The 18288-nt window shown below is 43.7% G+C and overlaps 1 protein-coding gene across 5 annotated transcripts in view; it reads right to left on the bottom strand.

Annotated features, from left to right (window-relative positions):
• Nucleotides 1-18288, bottom strand: part of PHF2 (PHD finger protein 2) — a 97736-nt gene that overhangs the window by 43432 nt on the left and 36016 nt on the right. The window lies entirely within an intron of this gene.

Below are 18288 nucleotides of genomic sequence, written 5' to 3'. Positions count from 1 at the left end.
ACTAAAAAAAGGGGTCAGTCAGAAGTCCACTACCAGCTCACTGTGGACCTCTATTAAAATATGGCAGAGAGTCCCAAAGATTTTTTTTTTCCCAGGGAGACCATTTTGTATCTACATAGAGTTCTCCAAGCACCATCCCACGTAAACCTAATTAAAAAAACACATCTTCTTTACCAAGCATGTATGGACAGCTGCTAGGTACCAGAGTAATCTTGGCAAGCTATACCATATGCAAGACTTCTATAGGTTCCATCCCTATTACAATATATGAAGATGAGGAGGAAAAGAAGACACATAGCTCACAGCACTGCTTGTTGCCAAAAAGATGGGTTGTATCATGGCAGCTGCTTAGAACACCCACCAAGATTATTTTGGATGGCACAACATATGCAACAATACAGCGTGGCCTGCGGGCACGCTGCATCAATACAATCCAATAGCAGAGCACAGCGCTGGGGAAAAACAAAACTAAACTGCAATGGAATGAAGTACCCAAGATAAGAAGTCGTTGCACAGTCAAAACACCGCACAGCAAGTCAAATAATCAAACCCCAGCATGGCACTGTTCCTCTCCCAATGGAGGAAAAGCAAACAGGATTCTGATTCTGCTTGCTCGGTCTGAAGTAGCCCAGGCTGCAAGCACATCTGCAGCACAGAAAAGAATTTCAGCTGGGTGCTGTGAGATACAGCTCTTGTGTCACAGCTCCATGAGAGCTCAACTAGGCAAGAGGATCCACAAGAGGCCACAAAGGTAGCTGCACCTTAACCACCTGCACAAACAAGGCTAGATCATACCACGATAAGAGCACTCCTGCAGTGTCTCTACCTCACCACCTGAAATGCCTTCTCAGTGCTCTTCAGTTCGCAGAAAACACTAATACATCTCTTCTGCTGTAGAAAGGGTTTGGGCACAGGTCATGGCAATGCCATCTCCATGCATACGGTAGCGTTCAGCCTCCTCGCATCCCGCCAGCAGTACAAAGTGGGGATTAGAGCAGGAAGATGAATTCAAGAGTTTTTAGCTGCTGGTTCTGACCCATAGGAAGTAAAAGAGAGGCTGTTTGTTCCTCTCCCACAGGCAAGGCCACAGGGTGGGTCAGTTCTGCCACGTGCCCTACAGAATCTCTCAAACCACTCACTGTATTCAGTCTCTTTAAGACAATACCAAAGAGTCCAGAATTACAAACAAATAACTAGAGAAATTCATGTCGGTTGGATACACCAGCCATTACTGAACGTGAGGGTCTAGATGCAGGAAGGCCCTAAACTCCTGGCTGCTGGCAGACAGGAAGGTGCACGAATAAAGGAAGGATAACGCATGATCATGCATGCCCACCTCTTCTATGCTTTTTTAAGCCTTGCAAATCACTGCTGTTGTGAACCAGCTACCTAGCTCCATGGAGCTCAGAGCTCTTCTGATGTCCGTGGTGGGGGGTGTGCACATGTGTGCATGCACACACACAAACACACGCACGCTTGGGGCAGGAGGAGTAACTGTCGAAATGCACGACAACCCTCTCTGTTTACAAAGGTGGGTTTGAAGCCACTTTTGAATCCAGGGCACAAGCTGGTGTGTAACTGTACGCATCATGATTACAAACCACAGATCTATTCGCTTTTAGAAAGAGCATCAACAAACTGATGTCTGCAACCAAGCCGGGAAAAGCCAAACTAGCTAAGATATGGAAACAAACCTTTTTTATAACCATTGTAAATTTTTTGTCAAAATAAGATCCTGCCAGAAAACTCTGCGGATATTTTCATCCTGTTGCAGCTGCCAGTCTGCGTAGGGGACCCAGCTCCCTCCAAACCAAAGAGCACAGGGTGAGAGAAGCTTTGCAACCAAAGCCAGAGAAGCTCTCATTTTTGAGTTCAGCCTGTGGACAGGCCAATAAACAGGACATTATTGGGGAATTGTGTAAAAGCAACTGCAGATTTGGCTGATTATTTTTTTTATTAAACAGTTACTTGAAAAAACACAAAATTGTTGGGTCTCCCTGGGCAGACAGCATGGAAAACTGAGGAGTTGGTTTGTGGACAGGAAAAACCATCACAAGAATCCAGTCCTCAGATTCAGTATATACAGGCAGTATAATACCGGATTGAGCAGCAGAAAATTTAAACAAACCCGGCCAGATTAGAGCAACCATAAGAGAATGTAGAGGATTCCTCTACCCATAAAGCTGCGTCAGCTGCTTATGCCACTGGATTCAGCCTGTTAAGCTTAGTAAAGGTATGGATTAGGCTCTATACAAGGGCTTGAAAAGTCTATATTTAGCTAAACTAAGGAGATAAGACCCTTGGGCGCTGCATGGATTGCTGCAGGAGGAGGTATGAAAAGCTACTGCACTGGGCAAAGACTTCAGTGTGGTGGGAGCTATTGTTCTGAGAGCAAGTAAAAATATTTAACTAGAACAAAATAGAGAAGTAAAAATAACTGACCTCAAACTCAAACAGTCCTCTAAAAGATGCAGTCAACTTTTCCAGCTACAACATGGCTTTTGAATAAAGTTTGGCCATTTACAACTACTCGTGGGCAGAAGCTGCTGTCCCTGCTGTATGGGAAACTGCAAGTACAAACTGTTCAAGAAATACCCTATTGAAATGCCTCAGGTAATCTTTAACCAAAATGTGAACCAGTTCCAGTTTGTGCCCCTTTTCTCAACAAACAGAGCTTGACTTGCCAGGTATTTCCACCAGCAGAACTGTTTGTGAACTTCCACATGAAAATATATAGGCATAATAAATTGAATTTCCATAGTTAAAGACAGACTGCTAGAGACAATCCCTCATGAACGTTCCTGCCAGAAGAGGAACAAAGATTTCTTGCTGGCTATCTTGGTTTTATGGGGCAAGGTTTTGGTAGCAGTGGGGCTGTCAGCTCCACAGCAGTGACCTACCCTTGGGCTGGTCTCCAGAGCATTTGCACCTGTGAATGAGAACCAGGAGGAGATTGCCAGCTTTGGCAGGAATCAGCTCAGAGTCCTGAAGCGGTCTCCCGCCTAATTTACAAATGTATTTTTTCTGAGTGGTTAATTAACAACAGAATGGTATCAAAGCATTTCTCCAGCTGAAGAAAACCAAGTCATCTCTAGCAGCTGAACAGCGCTGCCCTCCCCTTACCCCCCCCCAGATTCAAGCACGAATGGCACTTTGTGTTTCACTTTTTTTTTTCTTTTCTTTTTTTCTTTTTTTTTCATGAGAACACTCCACTTTGGTCCCTCCAATTTCTTTTTTCAACCCTATTTGCCTGAGAGAAACACAAACATGAAAAAGACTCGAGCCAAGCGTTTGACCCCCTACAACGATCAAACGGGCTCCGAGTCAGGCAGCGCAGGATCCCAGGCGGCGTGCTTGGGAGCAGCCTCCAGCAACGGGCCCTGCACAGCCAGCCCCACACTAATATGTCAATATGAGCCCTGGATGTGTTACCATTGACAGAGAAGAACTGGGTAAAGCTCTCGGTAGCACTTTTGTGATTATTCAGATCCACCATTGAGATAAAAAGGGACATAAGAGGTCCAGCAAAGGAACCACAAGGCAGTTTGCAAGGCAGAGCTTGCAAAAGGATGCGCAGGGAGCAGAGGGTCGTGCGGTGGGAGGCAGAGCTGGAAGCAACTTCGTGAACAACAGCAGGAGCAGATTTATTTGCTTCATTTGTACTAGCAGACCAAGAATCCGTTTCAAAAAGCCCGTAAGACACCCCAAAACAGTGTGCTGACATCCCAGCAAGATCTTGCCCTGCTGCAAGAACTCACAAATCAAGTAGTGCAGCATTTATGCCCCAGCAGTCTGCAAAAGAGATTGTTAAACACATTCTCCTGTTTGCACAGCAAGGGTACCTCACAGGCACCACGGTTTTGCACTCGGAGTTGTGTGCGGGTACAAAGAGGGTGTCCTCCAACAAAGTATTTAGGGGTGGATGTCTCTGTCTGTGAATCATCTCCAGCTGCTGCTTTTTAGATGTGTGACAATTAAGGCATTTGGCAGGGGAAAGCGCCAGGTTCCCAAAGCAGATTAGAAGGAGAAAACTTTTACTTGGTGAAGAATAAGCAAGTAAGGAAATAAAATTCTCCCCAGACAACCTCCAAAGCCTCACACTCGCTGTCCCATCGGTGTTAACGCGTGAGAGGCTGCAGCTGTAACCTGCCAGCTGGGAACCAGGGAGGCAGCTGGTGAGGAGGGTGAGGATGCAGGACACAGGGACAGCAGCCCCGTGGCAGCAGCCAGCACACACCCCTCACCGTTGTGCTCACCTAGAGAAACCTTGTTCCACATTTTTGTCCAAATGCAGTAAAGATGGCATAAGTGATTCATTATTGTGTGTCCAAGAATACCTTGTTGGAACAATTGAAAACAATTTAATGGTTGATTTTAAAGTGGTATTTAAGTGACTTAACTCAGGTTGAGGCAACGTAAAATTAACCTGATAATGAAATAAAAGTAAAACATTATTACTGATGCATTTGAATTTTACCAAAACTGTTACAGGAAAAAAATAGTAATAACAGAAAGTAAAGCCTTTGATAGTGCAGCTGTTTAAGCTGATATATCACACATTTTACAGTGACTTAAACGAGAATTAGCACAAACAGAAGCATTTGCAGTCAGAGGCTACAAATCACATTTTTATTAGAAACTCTGTCCTTTGCAACTTTAAAATTATATTTCTTCTCTGTCCACAATGAAGAGATGTTCAAATTTCAGTGTTCTGACAAAGTTAGTGACAATTTTTTTATTCAGGCAACAATAATAAAAGGTGCATAAATTGGAAGTGGTTTTATAACATGAGTGTTTATAAAGACCTTGATTTGTCATCTTCAGTGAGATGACATATAAAGTAATTTTAGGAGAAAAATTAAACCACATAATATCCATCCTATCAAAACCGTGTAATCTCCATTATCAACCAGAAGACAAGTATAGAAAAACATCAAAAAATAAAAACAACCAAACAAAAGGCTAGTTGATAGGAAAGAAAACAAAATCTACTGATTCACAAATAGAGCAAAAGGAAAAATAAGCTAAGATCATAACTTCTGAAAACAAAGCTGTACATTTCATCTGCTCCTGAGAAGCACTCTTCAAACATAGCACAAAGACGAAATATAAGGTGTTCAAACAGACAACTGGGTTTGTAAGAAAAGTTGGAAGCCAGCACAGATGGGAATGGTGGCAGCTCCTCAGGATGCTCAGCACCTGCACGCTCTTGGAGGGCTGATGCTGTATCCTTCGCTCTTCGCTAAAGAGCCATGGACCACGCTGACTGCAGATGGGAAGGGGCACCCTCACCCCCACCTCACCCCCCGACTTACAGGTCCCAATTTCCAGAGTGGGGAAAAGCCCACCTCTCCCTACACCGTACACTTTATCTGCCAAGAAGGTCAGTACAATTGTACCATTTTGTAGCTGAGGAACCGGTCATGGGCAGGACTGCGGGGGGTTGCTCAGGTTACCAGCAGGCCAACGGCACAGCCCAACGCAGGGCACAGGTCTTCAGTGCCTGCTGCTTCCATGGACAAACATATTGTTCAGAATTTGCAACTAACAAATAAATCACTGGACTAGCTGTTGTATTCTGTATATTTAACGTAAATTCTGTTTTCAACCTTTACCAGGAGCACGCTGAAATCTTAGAGAATTTTAACACTGGTAAAAAATGACACTTTGATACTTATTTCATACATCTGCTTCTTCTTCCCTCCCTGAATCAGTCCAAATGCAAGTAACTTTTATTCCCAGCCACAAACCTGGGATACCAGCATTGCGCTAAGTCTTGGAAAATGGTGATTGATTCCACACTCCTCTTTTGCTTCTCCCAGAAGCTGGAGATAGCGTCAATGGTCTGTAAGCCAGGAGGGTGAAGGGTTGTGCTGATGGGCCCTTCCCATGTGCTGGGGGTCTGGCAGGGGCACAGGCAGCAGGGGCTCAGGCCAGCCGCTGGCTCCCAAGCAGCAACCAGCCGCTCCACCCCGGCACATGAGGATAAAGCATCAAAGCCCCAGGTGGGGCAGCTATCACAGTGCAGAAGAGGTATTCACAGCATTTTTGTAGGTAATAAAGGTAATAATTAGTAATTAACCTGAGCTCATCCCTATCCCTTAACAACTGGTATAATTTTTTGCTGTGACATTTATGATGCGTTGCACAACAATGCCCTTCCTTAACAAGGTGTTGTTTGTAAGGAAGATACCCATCCAGTTTCGGAAGCCTCTACCATCTGAAAAAAATATACAGGTACTGCACAGGAACATAAGGACTTCCCAGCAGCAGAGAGACTCACACTTCACCTTTTGATGCCAGGCCAATGTTAAGTGACAGCAGTTTCTTGTGTCCACATCACTGCATGCAGAAATGCAATGGCCAACATCATGGATACAAGGGATGTTAAGAAATACAAAAAAAGGGAAAGAAAGAGGCCTTTCCAAGAGCAGCAAAATGAGCTGTTCCTTGGATTTGCATCTCGTGTGCTGTCTTTCTAGTGGCTGTTACCAGGTGAACTCTGACCAGGGCTCTTCCATGTGTGCTTTCCAGCATCTAAGAGGCAAACAGACAAGCCTTTTCCTAAGCAGAAGGATTTGTCTCATCGAATCAGCCATGTATTTTCACAAAACATAGAAGAATATTTTAGACCTCAAGCCTGCTGTCAGATACGGTTAAAGCAAAACAGCAAGTTCAGATGTCATTTGGGAGAACAGAAAGATACACGTATCAGCATCACTTTGGTAGGAGACCTCAGAGCAAGCAGGAGAAACCCCACGTCTGCTGACTCAGGCACACATGCAAGTGTCCAGTACATGGGACTTGTTGAATTAGTGGCTAAACGAGAGATAACCCCAGCTATACTGGACAGCTAGTATTTCACGTCACCTTACACGCTCACTCTTGGCACATTAGAAACATAAATTCAGAGGGACAGACCTCCTCTCCAAGCCAAACTGTACCTGGGCGGAACCCAGTAGCAGCACGGCAGCTTCAGCAACAGGCAAACATAAAGGCAAGGAAAATCTGCACTGCTGATCGGCTTGTTACGACTGCCTTTAATCCCAAGAAAATGACGTAACTTCTTTGACTCAATTTCTCCACCTGTAAAGCAGTAATATTAATACCTGCCTGATAGCCTCGAAGGCTGCTGTAGTATAATTAACCAACACTTGCTCGGTGCTTTGAAGATGCCAATCTCTGCAAGTGCTGGGTTGTGCTACCTCCACGCAGAGCTTTTGCCTTAGAGGTTTCTCTCTACTGCCTGCAAATTCTCCTGTGGGAATTCACAAATAAATATCTTCCTGGTAGCATTAGCCTTTCCTGGGCTTCACAGCTCCACACATTTTCACGCTTACTTTTTTAAACTAAAATTTACATTTGGGTTTCCGCAATTCTAGGCCCAACGCTGGGGCTCGTTGAAAGCAAACACACTGTGTATTTGAAACAGGAAGAATCAGCCTCCTTCGGCTTACAAAAATCTTGAAGGGGCTTCTTTTCTGTTCTACACAATTTTGACCATGTTCCTTCAATCTGAAGAGGTCAGAGGAAGAACCAGAAGAAGGTGTAGCTGCTATAGCCAGTAGAGAGCCTGACTCTTGGTGATTTCATACTGTCTAAGCGATGCTGACTATCGTCAAGCAACCTTAGACTGCGCCTTAGGAAGGAAATGTCCACGCAACTATTGCTGCCGGGCTACAAACAAGTACATACAGCATATACCAGGAATACTGCGTGCCAACACAGAACACGTACTCAAATCACTCAGATGCCACCCGTGCTTCTGAATAGTTGCCGTGCCCATAAAAGCCACAAAATCATTCAAGTACTTGGGTCTGGAACCATGAAGTTAAAAAAGTTTTACTTCAGCAAACAGGCACAACAGCATCAGTCCTGCAGCTTCCTGCTGGCTGCGTGTTGTTAAATGCGAGCACAGGGGTAAGGGTGGTGCAGTGTGCTCCAGCCCTTCAGATCAGGAGGGCATGGAGGGGCAGCAGCCCTGGCTGGCCCTGAGTGTCCAGGCGGGATGTGAGGTCAGCGCCAGCACCCCAGAGCAACCCCAAACCAGCCCTTCCCAAGACCCATATCCAAACTCCAACGAGCAGACGGGCATGAACGGGACCCGCTGCTGAAATGGGGGACTGCAAGTGATGCTCTCCTTACTCTTCAAATATGCGTCCCCTCTGATGTGCAAAGCCTGGTCCCACCACCCTTCCCAGCACCCAGAGAAAGAGCTGTGCTCTCTCAGGGCACAGGGTGGGATGCATCACCATTTCTACCTTATTTATTATTAGGTAATTCTTTGGGGCATGGGGATGTTGCCCACTCTTTTTGATTTTTGCAATTATACTGGGAGTTAATCGCTTGCTTATAAAGTAGGTGCCCTTTACTTTTAGAAAGACGAACAGAGTAAATCTGTTTGTTACAGTCCGGGTGAGAAATGCCAGCAGGATTGAATTACAGCAAGGAACTGCTGTCTCTGCTTCTTCGTCCCTCCTCCTCAGCCAGTTGTATGAGTTTTGCTGTCTTGGATAAACTTTCCTCTTCGGTTGACTGAACCTCATTTTGCATTTTTTTTTTCAAACTTGTTTGCAGGCAGTATGCAGCAGAGAATTAGCCCTTTGGGAGAAAGCATGGATTACTTGACCTTTATAAAACTATTTGTAAAAGTGAGCAAAATTGGGACCTCACTGAAAAACAAACATTACAGCCAACTCAGCCAGCTGTAGATTATTTTTTTATTCCAAATGGCTGAGGGACTTCACGGATGTTCCTGCCCAGTGCAGGTGCTTGGTACCTCCTTGATTAAGGGATAATAATCTGCCCAGTTTCTGGTGTCAAGACCCTACCTCTGCAGTACATAGGCATCCAAGTGGATGGTCCACCTGTATGTTTATCACAGAGCCACATCTGCAAAGGGCTCAACATAAATCTCGAACCCCGATGATGTGAAATGATCGGCTGCTTGGGATAGGGACTTGCTGCTCTTGCTGAAAGGGGCAACCCACACCGAGCGCTCTGGAGAGCAAAACTCACAGGCAGAGTTTTAAAAACACAGATTGAACATTTTTCAGAAGGTGCACCAAAATTGTAAGGAAAGCTAAAATAAAAGTAAGCATAGAAACAAAATGCAGACATTGAGGATTTAAATGACATTCATAGAATTACAAATTTTATGTAATCAATATTCAGATTGTTCAAGCCTGAGTCATAAAACAAGTTTTAAAACACCAGAAACAAATAATATTTAGCAACTATTATTATAGGATATATTTCCCTAAATTATAATAGCTTTGTCTCTATTACACTGAACACTATTAATGATAATCCGTCCTCAGTCACTATTTTTGCAAGCAGGTTAGTTGTTGTGGAAAAAGACATCCTGTTTTTTGAAGGCATTGTATCTGATCCACTTGCTGAAGTCCCCAGTGATTTCTGTAACCTCAACATATCACAAAGGAAATAAGTTTAAAACACTCTTCAGAGAGTTACTGTTTTTACATGGTTGCATTGCTGTTATTCATTAAGCAGAAAATACTGAACTACTCCAGCGGCTTAGATACATAAAACCCACTTTCAGCCTCTACTTGCACTGAAAACACCATAAGGAAGATTCTTCTGAGTTGATGGTAAGAAGATGAGTCCTTAAAATACATTGCACACTACACCATTGCTTCACCTGAGGAAGGAACGTGTTAGAAGAAGAATTGTAATTTTTCAAACCAAAAGAAGCAGCAAAAAACAAGGGGTGTGTGTGGGGTGGGGGGTGGGGGGTGGGTTGTCATGAAGCAAGCAGCTGCGTGAAGCTGAAGAAAGAAATGGGTGCGATTTTTAAAATCATCCACGGAGCCACTTAGAAGCCCAGGTCTGATTTACATTACTGGTATTCACACTCTGAAGCCTCTGAGCCATATGTTAGTTACTACATATTCTTGTTAGTAAATGAACTCTGTGAAGCATTTGATGCTTGCTAAATTGCTCGTCCCCGTTACGCTGAGAGACAGTGAGCTCTGCCATGCAGCCACCTGACCATGACTCTCCATCCCTTGGTCACACTCCTGACCCCTTTCAGGCTCTGCAGAGCCAAATTCCTTACAAAGCAGCACAGGTTTGGCTGCATTTTTCTTTCCTTCAATTGTGTAGATGTATTTCAACTACGAGCCAGACTCTGGATGCTGTTCTAGTCTTTCTGGGCTGCTCTTTGGGCACAAAGGACTGAAAAATTGCCCTAATTGCTCAGCTGGGAATTATTGCAGCACAGGGGAATGCCTGGGTGCCACAGAAATTACCTAATTTCATATCAGGTAAAAAAAGTGCTCAATAATGTACCAAACACAAGGCTAATTTAATTTTCCTTTCTTAAAAACATACAGTTCTCCCAACTGGAGTAATGCAGAGAACCACGATCTCACATATTTAACACACAGAAAGAGGAGTGGAGCCCCAAGGAGCTGTTACAAAAAAAATCTCTTTATCTCTTTTAATATCATGTTTAGCTAATGTAATTACTTAGCAGTGGTTTCCCAACCTTTGTTGGTCTGTGGAGTCCTGTATGTTTTCCTGACATCCTCCACAGAGCAAATGTAGGGCTACTGACATCAGGTTTATTTTCTTAGATCAAAAGTCTGCTAAAGGCAGACAGTGATTTCAAGGAGTCCCTGGAACTTGCTGGATTAGAAGACTCTTTTCTGTCTCCTGGAGAAACTAAAAAAGATATGAAACACTTTAGGCTTTGGCCAGCCAATCTTACAAGAAAGCAGGATCAACTCAAAAGCTCTTTTAATTTAGAAGAGCCACCCATGATGACAACCATTCCGGCACATTCGTTAAGGCACAAAGAGCTACACAGAGGTGTCGGTGCCTGAACCCAACAGTGTCATTATGCCTTCATCTCCTCAATCTGGATATTCAGTGGTGCTAACATGGGCCCAGTGTAGAATAACATTTACCTGTCCAAATAAATACTTAGTAATTAGCAACAATCTGTCCCATTTACTTGACAACATCTTGATGGCTGTCAACAAATTGATGGTATTACAACTTGGCATGGTAATACCATTTTCTCCCTTAACAAACTACCCAGATTTGAAGTTTGCTCTACTAGTTTTATTGCAAAGTGTTTTCCTGGTGCACCCAAGACTATTTCTTTATTGCAGCAGCTGTCTGGGATTTGAACACAAGTCAACATGCAGTCCACACCTTCCTTCTGGCCTCGCTGTCTCTCCTTTGCATGCCAAATTCCTCCCTGTTGCAAGAGCCAGCCAACATCACCATTCTCACCCAGTTATCAAGAAAGCCTCCAGGAAGAGCTGAGAGATTATTTTACAAACATCAGCTTGCGTAAGAATTCAGTTTCCCTGGTTCTGTATTTAAACCCATTTAAACCCCCACAGTGCTTAGGAACCACAAAGCTTTACGTGAGGTGTTCAGTGTCAGGGAAACTCATGGAAAAAGCAGATTCTAGATTTATGTTTGAGACTATCCCCAGAAAAGGCATTTTGAACTTGTAAACTAGAGGTTTTGCACAACCTGAACCTAAGACATTCGCCTGCACCTAGGAGATGTACTTGTGAGAACACGATATACACACATACATGGAGGCTTCATGACCTGCAGAGTGTCTCCGTGCTGTAGTTACCAGGTGAAGTTACCTGCAGTGCTTTCCAACCTCTTCTCTGGACACTGGATTTCAAGACAAGAGCTTCAACTATTGCTCCTCCGCAGAGGCTGGAATCAAATTACTCTCTTGGGTCTGTTTACAGGGTGCCACACAGCTTGTTCACGTGCTGGAACAACACGGCTCCATTAGCAAACGCTCTGCCCAGGCTCATATAACCTCCTCCACTGGCTCCGTCACACTGGGGGAGTGCCTCACCCAGGGGCAACCTCTGCCCTAACATTCTTGCTGTTGGGGAGGTGGAGCAGCCAGACAGTTGTTGCTGCAGTGTGAAGCGAGGGTGGAAGAAGGGGGGAAACCGCAGCCTGCTTATCTCTTCGGTAAAGCTGCACCTGGCACTTCTGCAGCTGCACCACTCGCAGTACCCGAGCTAGCGGAAAAGCTTTGGCAGCACTGCCCTGTGAGCCGTCATTAGCTCAGCGAGCCTCACGCAAGCTCAGACCTGCAGTTCTGCTCCCTCCAGGAGAAATGACAAGCTGTAAGCAGTGGCCGAATAACCCCCTGGAAGCAAGTACTGTTTATTTACAATAAACCTCCCTCGAAAGTGATGGTACGCCTGTCTTTCCCCTAACTGTTCCTGCCCTAGAGTAGTCTCCAAGAAGCTTTCTCCCCGTGTAACTCGAAAGCCACCACTGTTCTGCTCTTAAGAAGGTGTTTCAATGGGTTGACAGTTTTTTTGATCTCTTAAATCCTCAGATTGCAAAACGTGACCCGAGAGAAGAGAAGGATTCTTTGAGCAAACAGTTTGACTTACTTTTCAGGGGTGCACTGGGACATGCCAGGGCGTCCTGGGTTACTCTTCCACACACTTCTCTGAATGTAAATTAGGACAGCTGTTGAAAAATTCTGATAACCCAATAACCTCTTCACACTTACTCATACAATTCTTTAAAGTAATTATTAATTAAGTTTGGTCAAAGCAACCAGGATACATTTAAGTTTGAATACTGAACATGTTCAACACAACTGTTCCAAATCCACCAGTCTTTGAAGTTATTCTGGACAGCAAGGAGCTCCAACCATCACTAGGCATTCATGGAAAAGGTTAAGCTTAGCTTTTGCAGCCCTGACAATAACGGAGGCTACGACTCCATTGCAAGTGGGTACCAAACAGTCTAGGACCCTGCACATCCACACAGGGTTCTAGGCTGTGGTGAAGCCTGTGCTACTTGCTACTCACATCGGTTCTCAAATTGACCAACCTAAAACTGCTGCTGGTGAGCTTACGTACACTTCAGCCTAGCTGTAGTGCAAATGGACAGACACCACTCCTGAGGGTCCACGCTCACAAAAACTTGCAGTCTTGGAGACACAGGTAAGTTCCTAGATTTCCAGAGACTAAACCCATTTCCTTCCCCATAGCACCCAAGAACCCCAGCACTCCATCAGGAAAGTAACAGGTTTTTGGAGATGGATGTTCACTAAATCGCAGGCAGCAATATAAACACTGGGATGCCGTTCCAGAGAAACAACAATCTTTACCATGAGCAGCATGAAAATCTCAATGTCCTGTCACAGGTGTCTCCGTGCTCATTTCAACATGTTACAGGTCACTAATTACTGCTTTAAATTTCAAAATGTTCCCTTACAAAAGGCAAGAAATTCACCAAGGAAATGGTGGTGGTCTTTGCTTAGGTGTGCACACCAATGAATCGTTCCACTCCTTAGTTTTGCTCTCCATGAGAACCTAAGAGGCAGAAAGACACAGTTCTGCTTCTCTGAAGCAACAATAAATAGGTCATGCGACAGGCAGAGATGTAATCTCACTCTCATTCTTGCTTTAAGCAAAACATATATTTACAAAGTGAAAATAGTACCGAAGAGACAGGAAACCCACGTAGAAGACAAAATATTAACATAAATAAACTGTGAAACATCCTTACTGCACATTTCCTGATCCAGGAACATAAATAGCGATTCATATGAAAAATGAGATGTGTATTTCCTATTGCACACTGTCTTCTAGAGGCTGACACCAGCATCATGGTACCGTAGAAACAATACTTTCCCAATCATCAAAAAGGTGTTGAGCTAAAATGCCTGGCAAAATGTAAATTCACACAAAAATTTTAATCAGCTGAGCCAATTTGCACTCTTAGAGTCCATCCCCTTCTATGCATGTGGGAGCCAAATTTGGATCTGCTTATGTCTTATTAATAGAAAGAAACCTAAATATGAAAAATGAAATAACAAAGGGAAAAAACACCTGTATTGAGACAAGGTACAAGCATGCCAGTCTTCCTAAGGCTGTTTTTCAAATATGCACAGATCCACCTCACATCTTCTCATGACTGGGTGTTTTCATTTTGTGTCAACACCTTTTTCCTGGGTTTCAGAGGAAGTTCTATCTTACAGTCCCTTTTGTCATAGTAATACTCAAACCAACTATTTCCTTCAGTTTAGCCTCTGATTAAATTGTAACATTGCATTTTTATTTTTTTTTAATTCACTGCAAAGCACTTCAATTTGCAGAAGAAAACTCTATAAACTTAGATCCTCTGACATCAATAGTGGAACTTGTCAAATGTATCACCTATCCTCTCAGAATTTAAAAATAAATAAATAAATCATTTCTGTAGCTATCCACCACTGGAGACAAAGAAGACACAGCTATGTCCATACTTGTATAAACCTGCATAGACAGACACAAAGACCAATTTTGTGTAACCACAGTCTTGACTCTCAATAGACTCCATGAAGTCCAGCAAAGAATTACTATTGATTGTATCTGGGAGACGCTCAGAGGCTAGTGTATCTGCAAAGAACCTAAGAGTCTAAGATTATCCATGTAGATGACAGACATTACATTGCTCACTGTCACCCATCTAGGGACAGGACTAGCCACACTCACCCCAACATATACTAAGCGGCACCGACAAGACTCGGAGGCAGAAGACACAGGAACAGTGTATTAGCCTCTCGTTTTCAGCCACTGAGATTGTAAATATCAGCAACGCACAGTGCTCACCGCTCAGCATAAATGCTGCCTGCAGTCTGGGGGTAGAGACTGACACAGCAGAAGCGTGTAGACGGCGGAGAGTTAAGAATAAAGCCTCAGATACATCAGTTATTGATAAACTCAGTCCCCAAGTCAAGCAGTCCTTCAGCATGTACTCATCGCTGATTTCACACCAAAGTTGAAATGCCATTCTGTAAGAAAATTTTACACAATCTAGGCCATTAATTGCAGCATTCTTCTACCAAGTAGCACTTGTACAAGGCATAACTCTCCAAGTGGCAACACTTAAGTCTTTGTTTAAAGCTCAGCTGTGCTCCCCTGCCCCTTAAATAACTGCACTGTGGGATTCGGATAAGGATGATGAAAGTTCTCCTCACTGAACTCAGTAAGAAGGAGCTAAATATTGCAGATCACCATCATATTTAAGGAGTAAAATGAGTCTGCGCTAACAGTAATTCAATCAAGCCGGACTTAGATGGAAAGCTTTGCCACTGTGGTGTCAACCACACCCCATTAAAGCCCACACGATGAGTTGGCTGTGATGACTACCACACCCGAAGCCTCCTGTAAGAGGATGGTTTGTGAGGGTTGCAGGGGTCCGTGTAGGTCTACACCACCCCTTTGTTAAAATAATGTACCCTTAGGTCTCTCTGGCTTGCAAAAAACTGTCATTGCCATCACCTGAATTCCCACAACTTCACTGAAACACAGGTCAGGATGCTAAAGTTTTTAAAGGAGTGAATGGACCATCCACCTCCCATGTGTGTTGAAATCAATGCCTACAGAGAAAATCTGACAGCTAGTGGTTCTCAAAACCAAGCAGTTCTGATATCAGCATGCAATTAAACGATAAAAGCAGAGATGTGAATCATCAATGCTTTTCCAGATCTACCAAGAAAACAATGAAGTCTTCCTTGGTTTTGGGCCCTGATGAACCACTGTGGTCATTTCTGGAGCTGTTTAGAGGAGGTCTTGATCCATACAACTGAGTCCAAAACAAAGCCAGGGGTCCACCTGCAAGACTGGAACCTTAGACTGAAAGTTCCTCAAAGCAAGTTGTGCTTCAGCAAGAGTGATGCCCATGGGCAGCTCCCTGCCAGCCACCTGCTGCGCAGGCAACAGCCGCTCACAGCCCAGCGCTCGTCCTTTCCAAACTGTGTCTGCTAAGGGCTCCTGAGACAACTACAAAAATGTACAGCTGGTGATTTTGTGCTTTGCCTTGTTATAAATAATAAGGTTACATTTTCTTCATAGATCTTTTGATTTTTTTCCTTTGGGAGACTTGCAGGTTTTAATGGCATTAATTCCTATTTGCCAACCTTGTCCATATAAATGAGGATGTTCATTAAATTAATGTTAAGCGATGAGCACTATAATTAGGACACATTTAAAATGCAGTGTGTCTAAATCAAAGACTGTCCAAGATGTTCTCTTTTGTATTAAGATATAATTCCAAGGAGGCTTACTGTTTAGTTTAAAATGAATGATATTTTCCAACAACCTCTTCTCACTAAGGCAATGTACAGACCAAGGCAATACACCACAGAGTGGCTCTTTCCAGTTGACATTTTTTCTTATGCTCTGCAGTATGATGTCTTTTATTAACTGTTATATTAATATTGAGTTTACTGTGTAATTTTTTGCTACTGATAGCAGTAAAGAAAGAAAGGGAAACAAAGCCACACAAAATATTGGGCTGCATACAACCAACACAGCTGTGATTTTGGGAAGCAAAATGTAACATCACAGTTTTGATGAGAAGTTGCCCAGGTTACAGCACTTGCTTTTATTGCATTTATTTTATTTCACTATTAACGGAGGCTCACTGAGGACACGTAAGTCAGACACATCACCCTTGAGGAGATAGCAGCTAATGTAAATGTAAGTACACCAGAGATGTTTACAACTTCAAGCCAAGGGCCAATTCATTCCTACAGCATCCTTTGTGTTGTCCCACAGAGATACCTCAGCAGTGTACCAAGCCCTTGGTGTTTGCCATTTTAGGCCAGACGGTCCACAGCTGCACACTGAGTTTTAGTCTTTGAATACAAAAGTTGCTCAGTGGGGTTCACTGAGTCATGCAGAAAATCCGTGGCGGACTTAAGAAGCAAGTCCAGCTCTCCCAATTCTTACTGCTGAAAGGCAACGCTCTCAGAAGAACAGACCAACCACAAATAAGCATAGGCTGAAAAGAAGGTTTCTAAATAGGTGGTGGGTGAAAAGTGCCAGATGAGACTCTTTTCCCCCTTTGTTATGTTATATCAAATCAAAATTCTATTTCATCTCGCTGTCATATAATTCAAAATAATTAAGGGCTTAGAGATTGACCCTGATGTTTAGTCACACAATTCCAGCCAGCTGCAATGTCTGTCATCTGCGTAACATCAAAGGCAACACCTTGAAGAGGTCACCTTTACCAAAGACAACACAGGGAGAATGGCTTACGCAATTTTTTCCACAGCAACATATTCCCATCTATATCTAAAATTCACCATCTTCCCATGACAACTACACAGTCAGAGCCTGATTCTGTTCTCAGACACACCAGGCTACCACGTAGCACCATGCTAATGGAAATCAAGGAACTCCTCCAAATACAGTTGGGATTAGATTTTAGATCTTACAATTTCAGTTTCTTTCCCAAATCCATGCCCTAGTTACAAAGTCTGTCCTTGAGCTTCTTTGCTTGACTGTTGCCCCGTTGCCTTATCTTCTGGCAGTCCCAGCCTGGGTCAAATCCTCCACTCTCTGCCACACGCAGTACTTGCACTCTGTGCAGGACATCTGTGGGATAACCTGTTCCTGTGCCAAGGACTCACTGCTGAAAACACGGCGCTGCCAAACGCAGCCTGTTTGGCAGAGAAGTTGCTCGGCCCTGTGTGATTACAGCTGTTCTGATTTTTGTTCTGCCCCTTCTCCTTACTGGATTTCCCAAAAGCAGATGGGAAATAAGCCAAGAGGGAAGGAACCAGAGAAAGAGGCGATGGTAAAAAACAGGAACAAAACAAAACTCCAGGAAAAAATTGCAAAGCTAGAGCAAATTAAAAACAATAGGTCAAAAGTACATTAAACAAATAACACAAAAACTCCTCCTCTCCAAATCATCTGCTTATTTTTCAATTTATTCCTTGTGTAACTCGACTGAAAGAAGTGGCACTGGTCCACAAAAGAATCTGGCCACACACAGTAATAAAACCTGCTTTTTCTTCTAGGCTACATGGACATAAGGAGATTGCAGGGAGCCCAGAAGAGCTCATCATGATCCAGTAGCTGGAGAAGGTTACGAAGTCCAACCTGCTGGCTCGCAGACCACACTGTTACACGAGTGTTCAGAAGTGCCCCGTTGTAGCCCAGCAATGCAACAAAAGATGTTGATGAGGGCAATGAAGCTCCCGCTTTAAGGTGTAAGCCCATAGCCTGCAGGTGTGAAAAAAGAATTGGTCTGCACACATGTTTTTTCTCTTGCTTGCTTTGCTTTCGCTCTCCCACTCCTTCCACCAGTTACCTTCTGTTCTTTACATACGGTTTTCCATTTCATCTTCAACTGATGTGCCAGGTGCTAGCTAATGACCACAAAACAGACACCAGGCAAAACTCCCCTCTGACTCACTGTGACAGCATCTAAGTTCCTCTTTTACAAAACATGAAAGAGATACATACCTGAACAGAC

Source organism: Falco peregrinus, chromosome 5, assembly GCF_023634155.1.
Source record: "Falco peregrinus isolate bFalPer1 chromosome 5, bFalPer1.pri, whole genome shotgun sequence".
NCBI lineage: Eukaryota > Metazoa > Chordata > Aves > Falconiformes > Falconidae > Falco > Falco peregrinus.
This window is presented reverse-complemented; position numbering and strand designations above follow the sequence as displayed.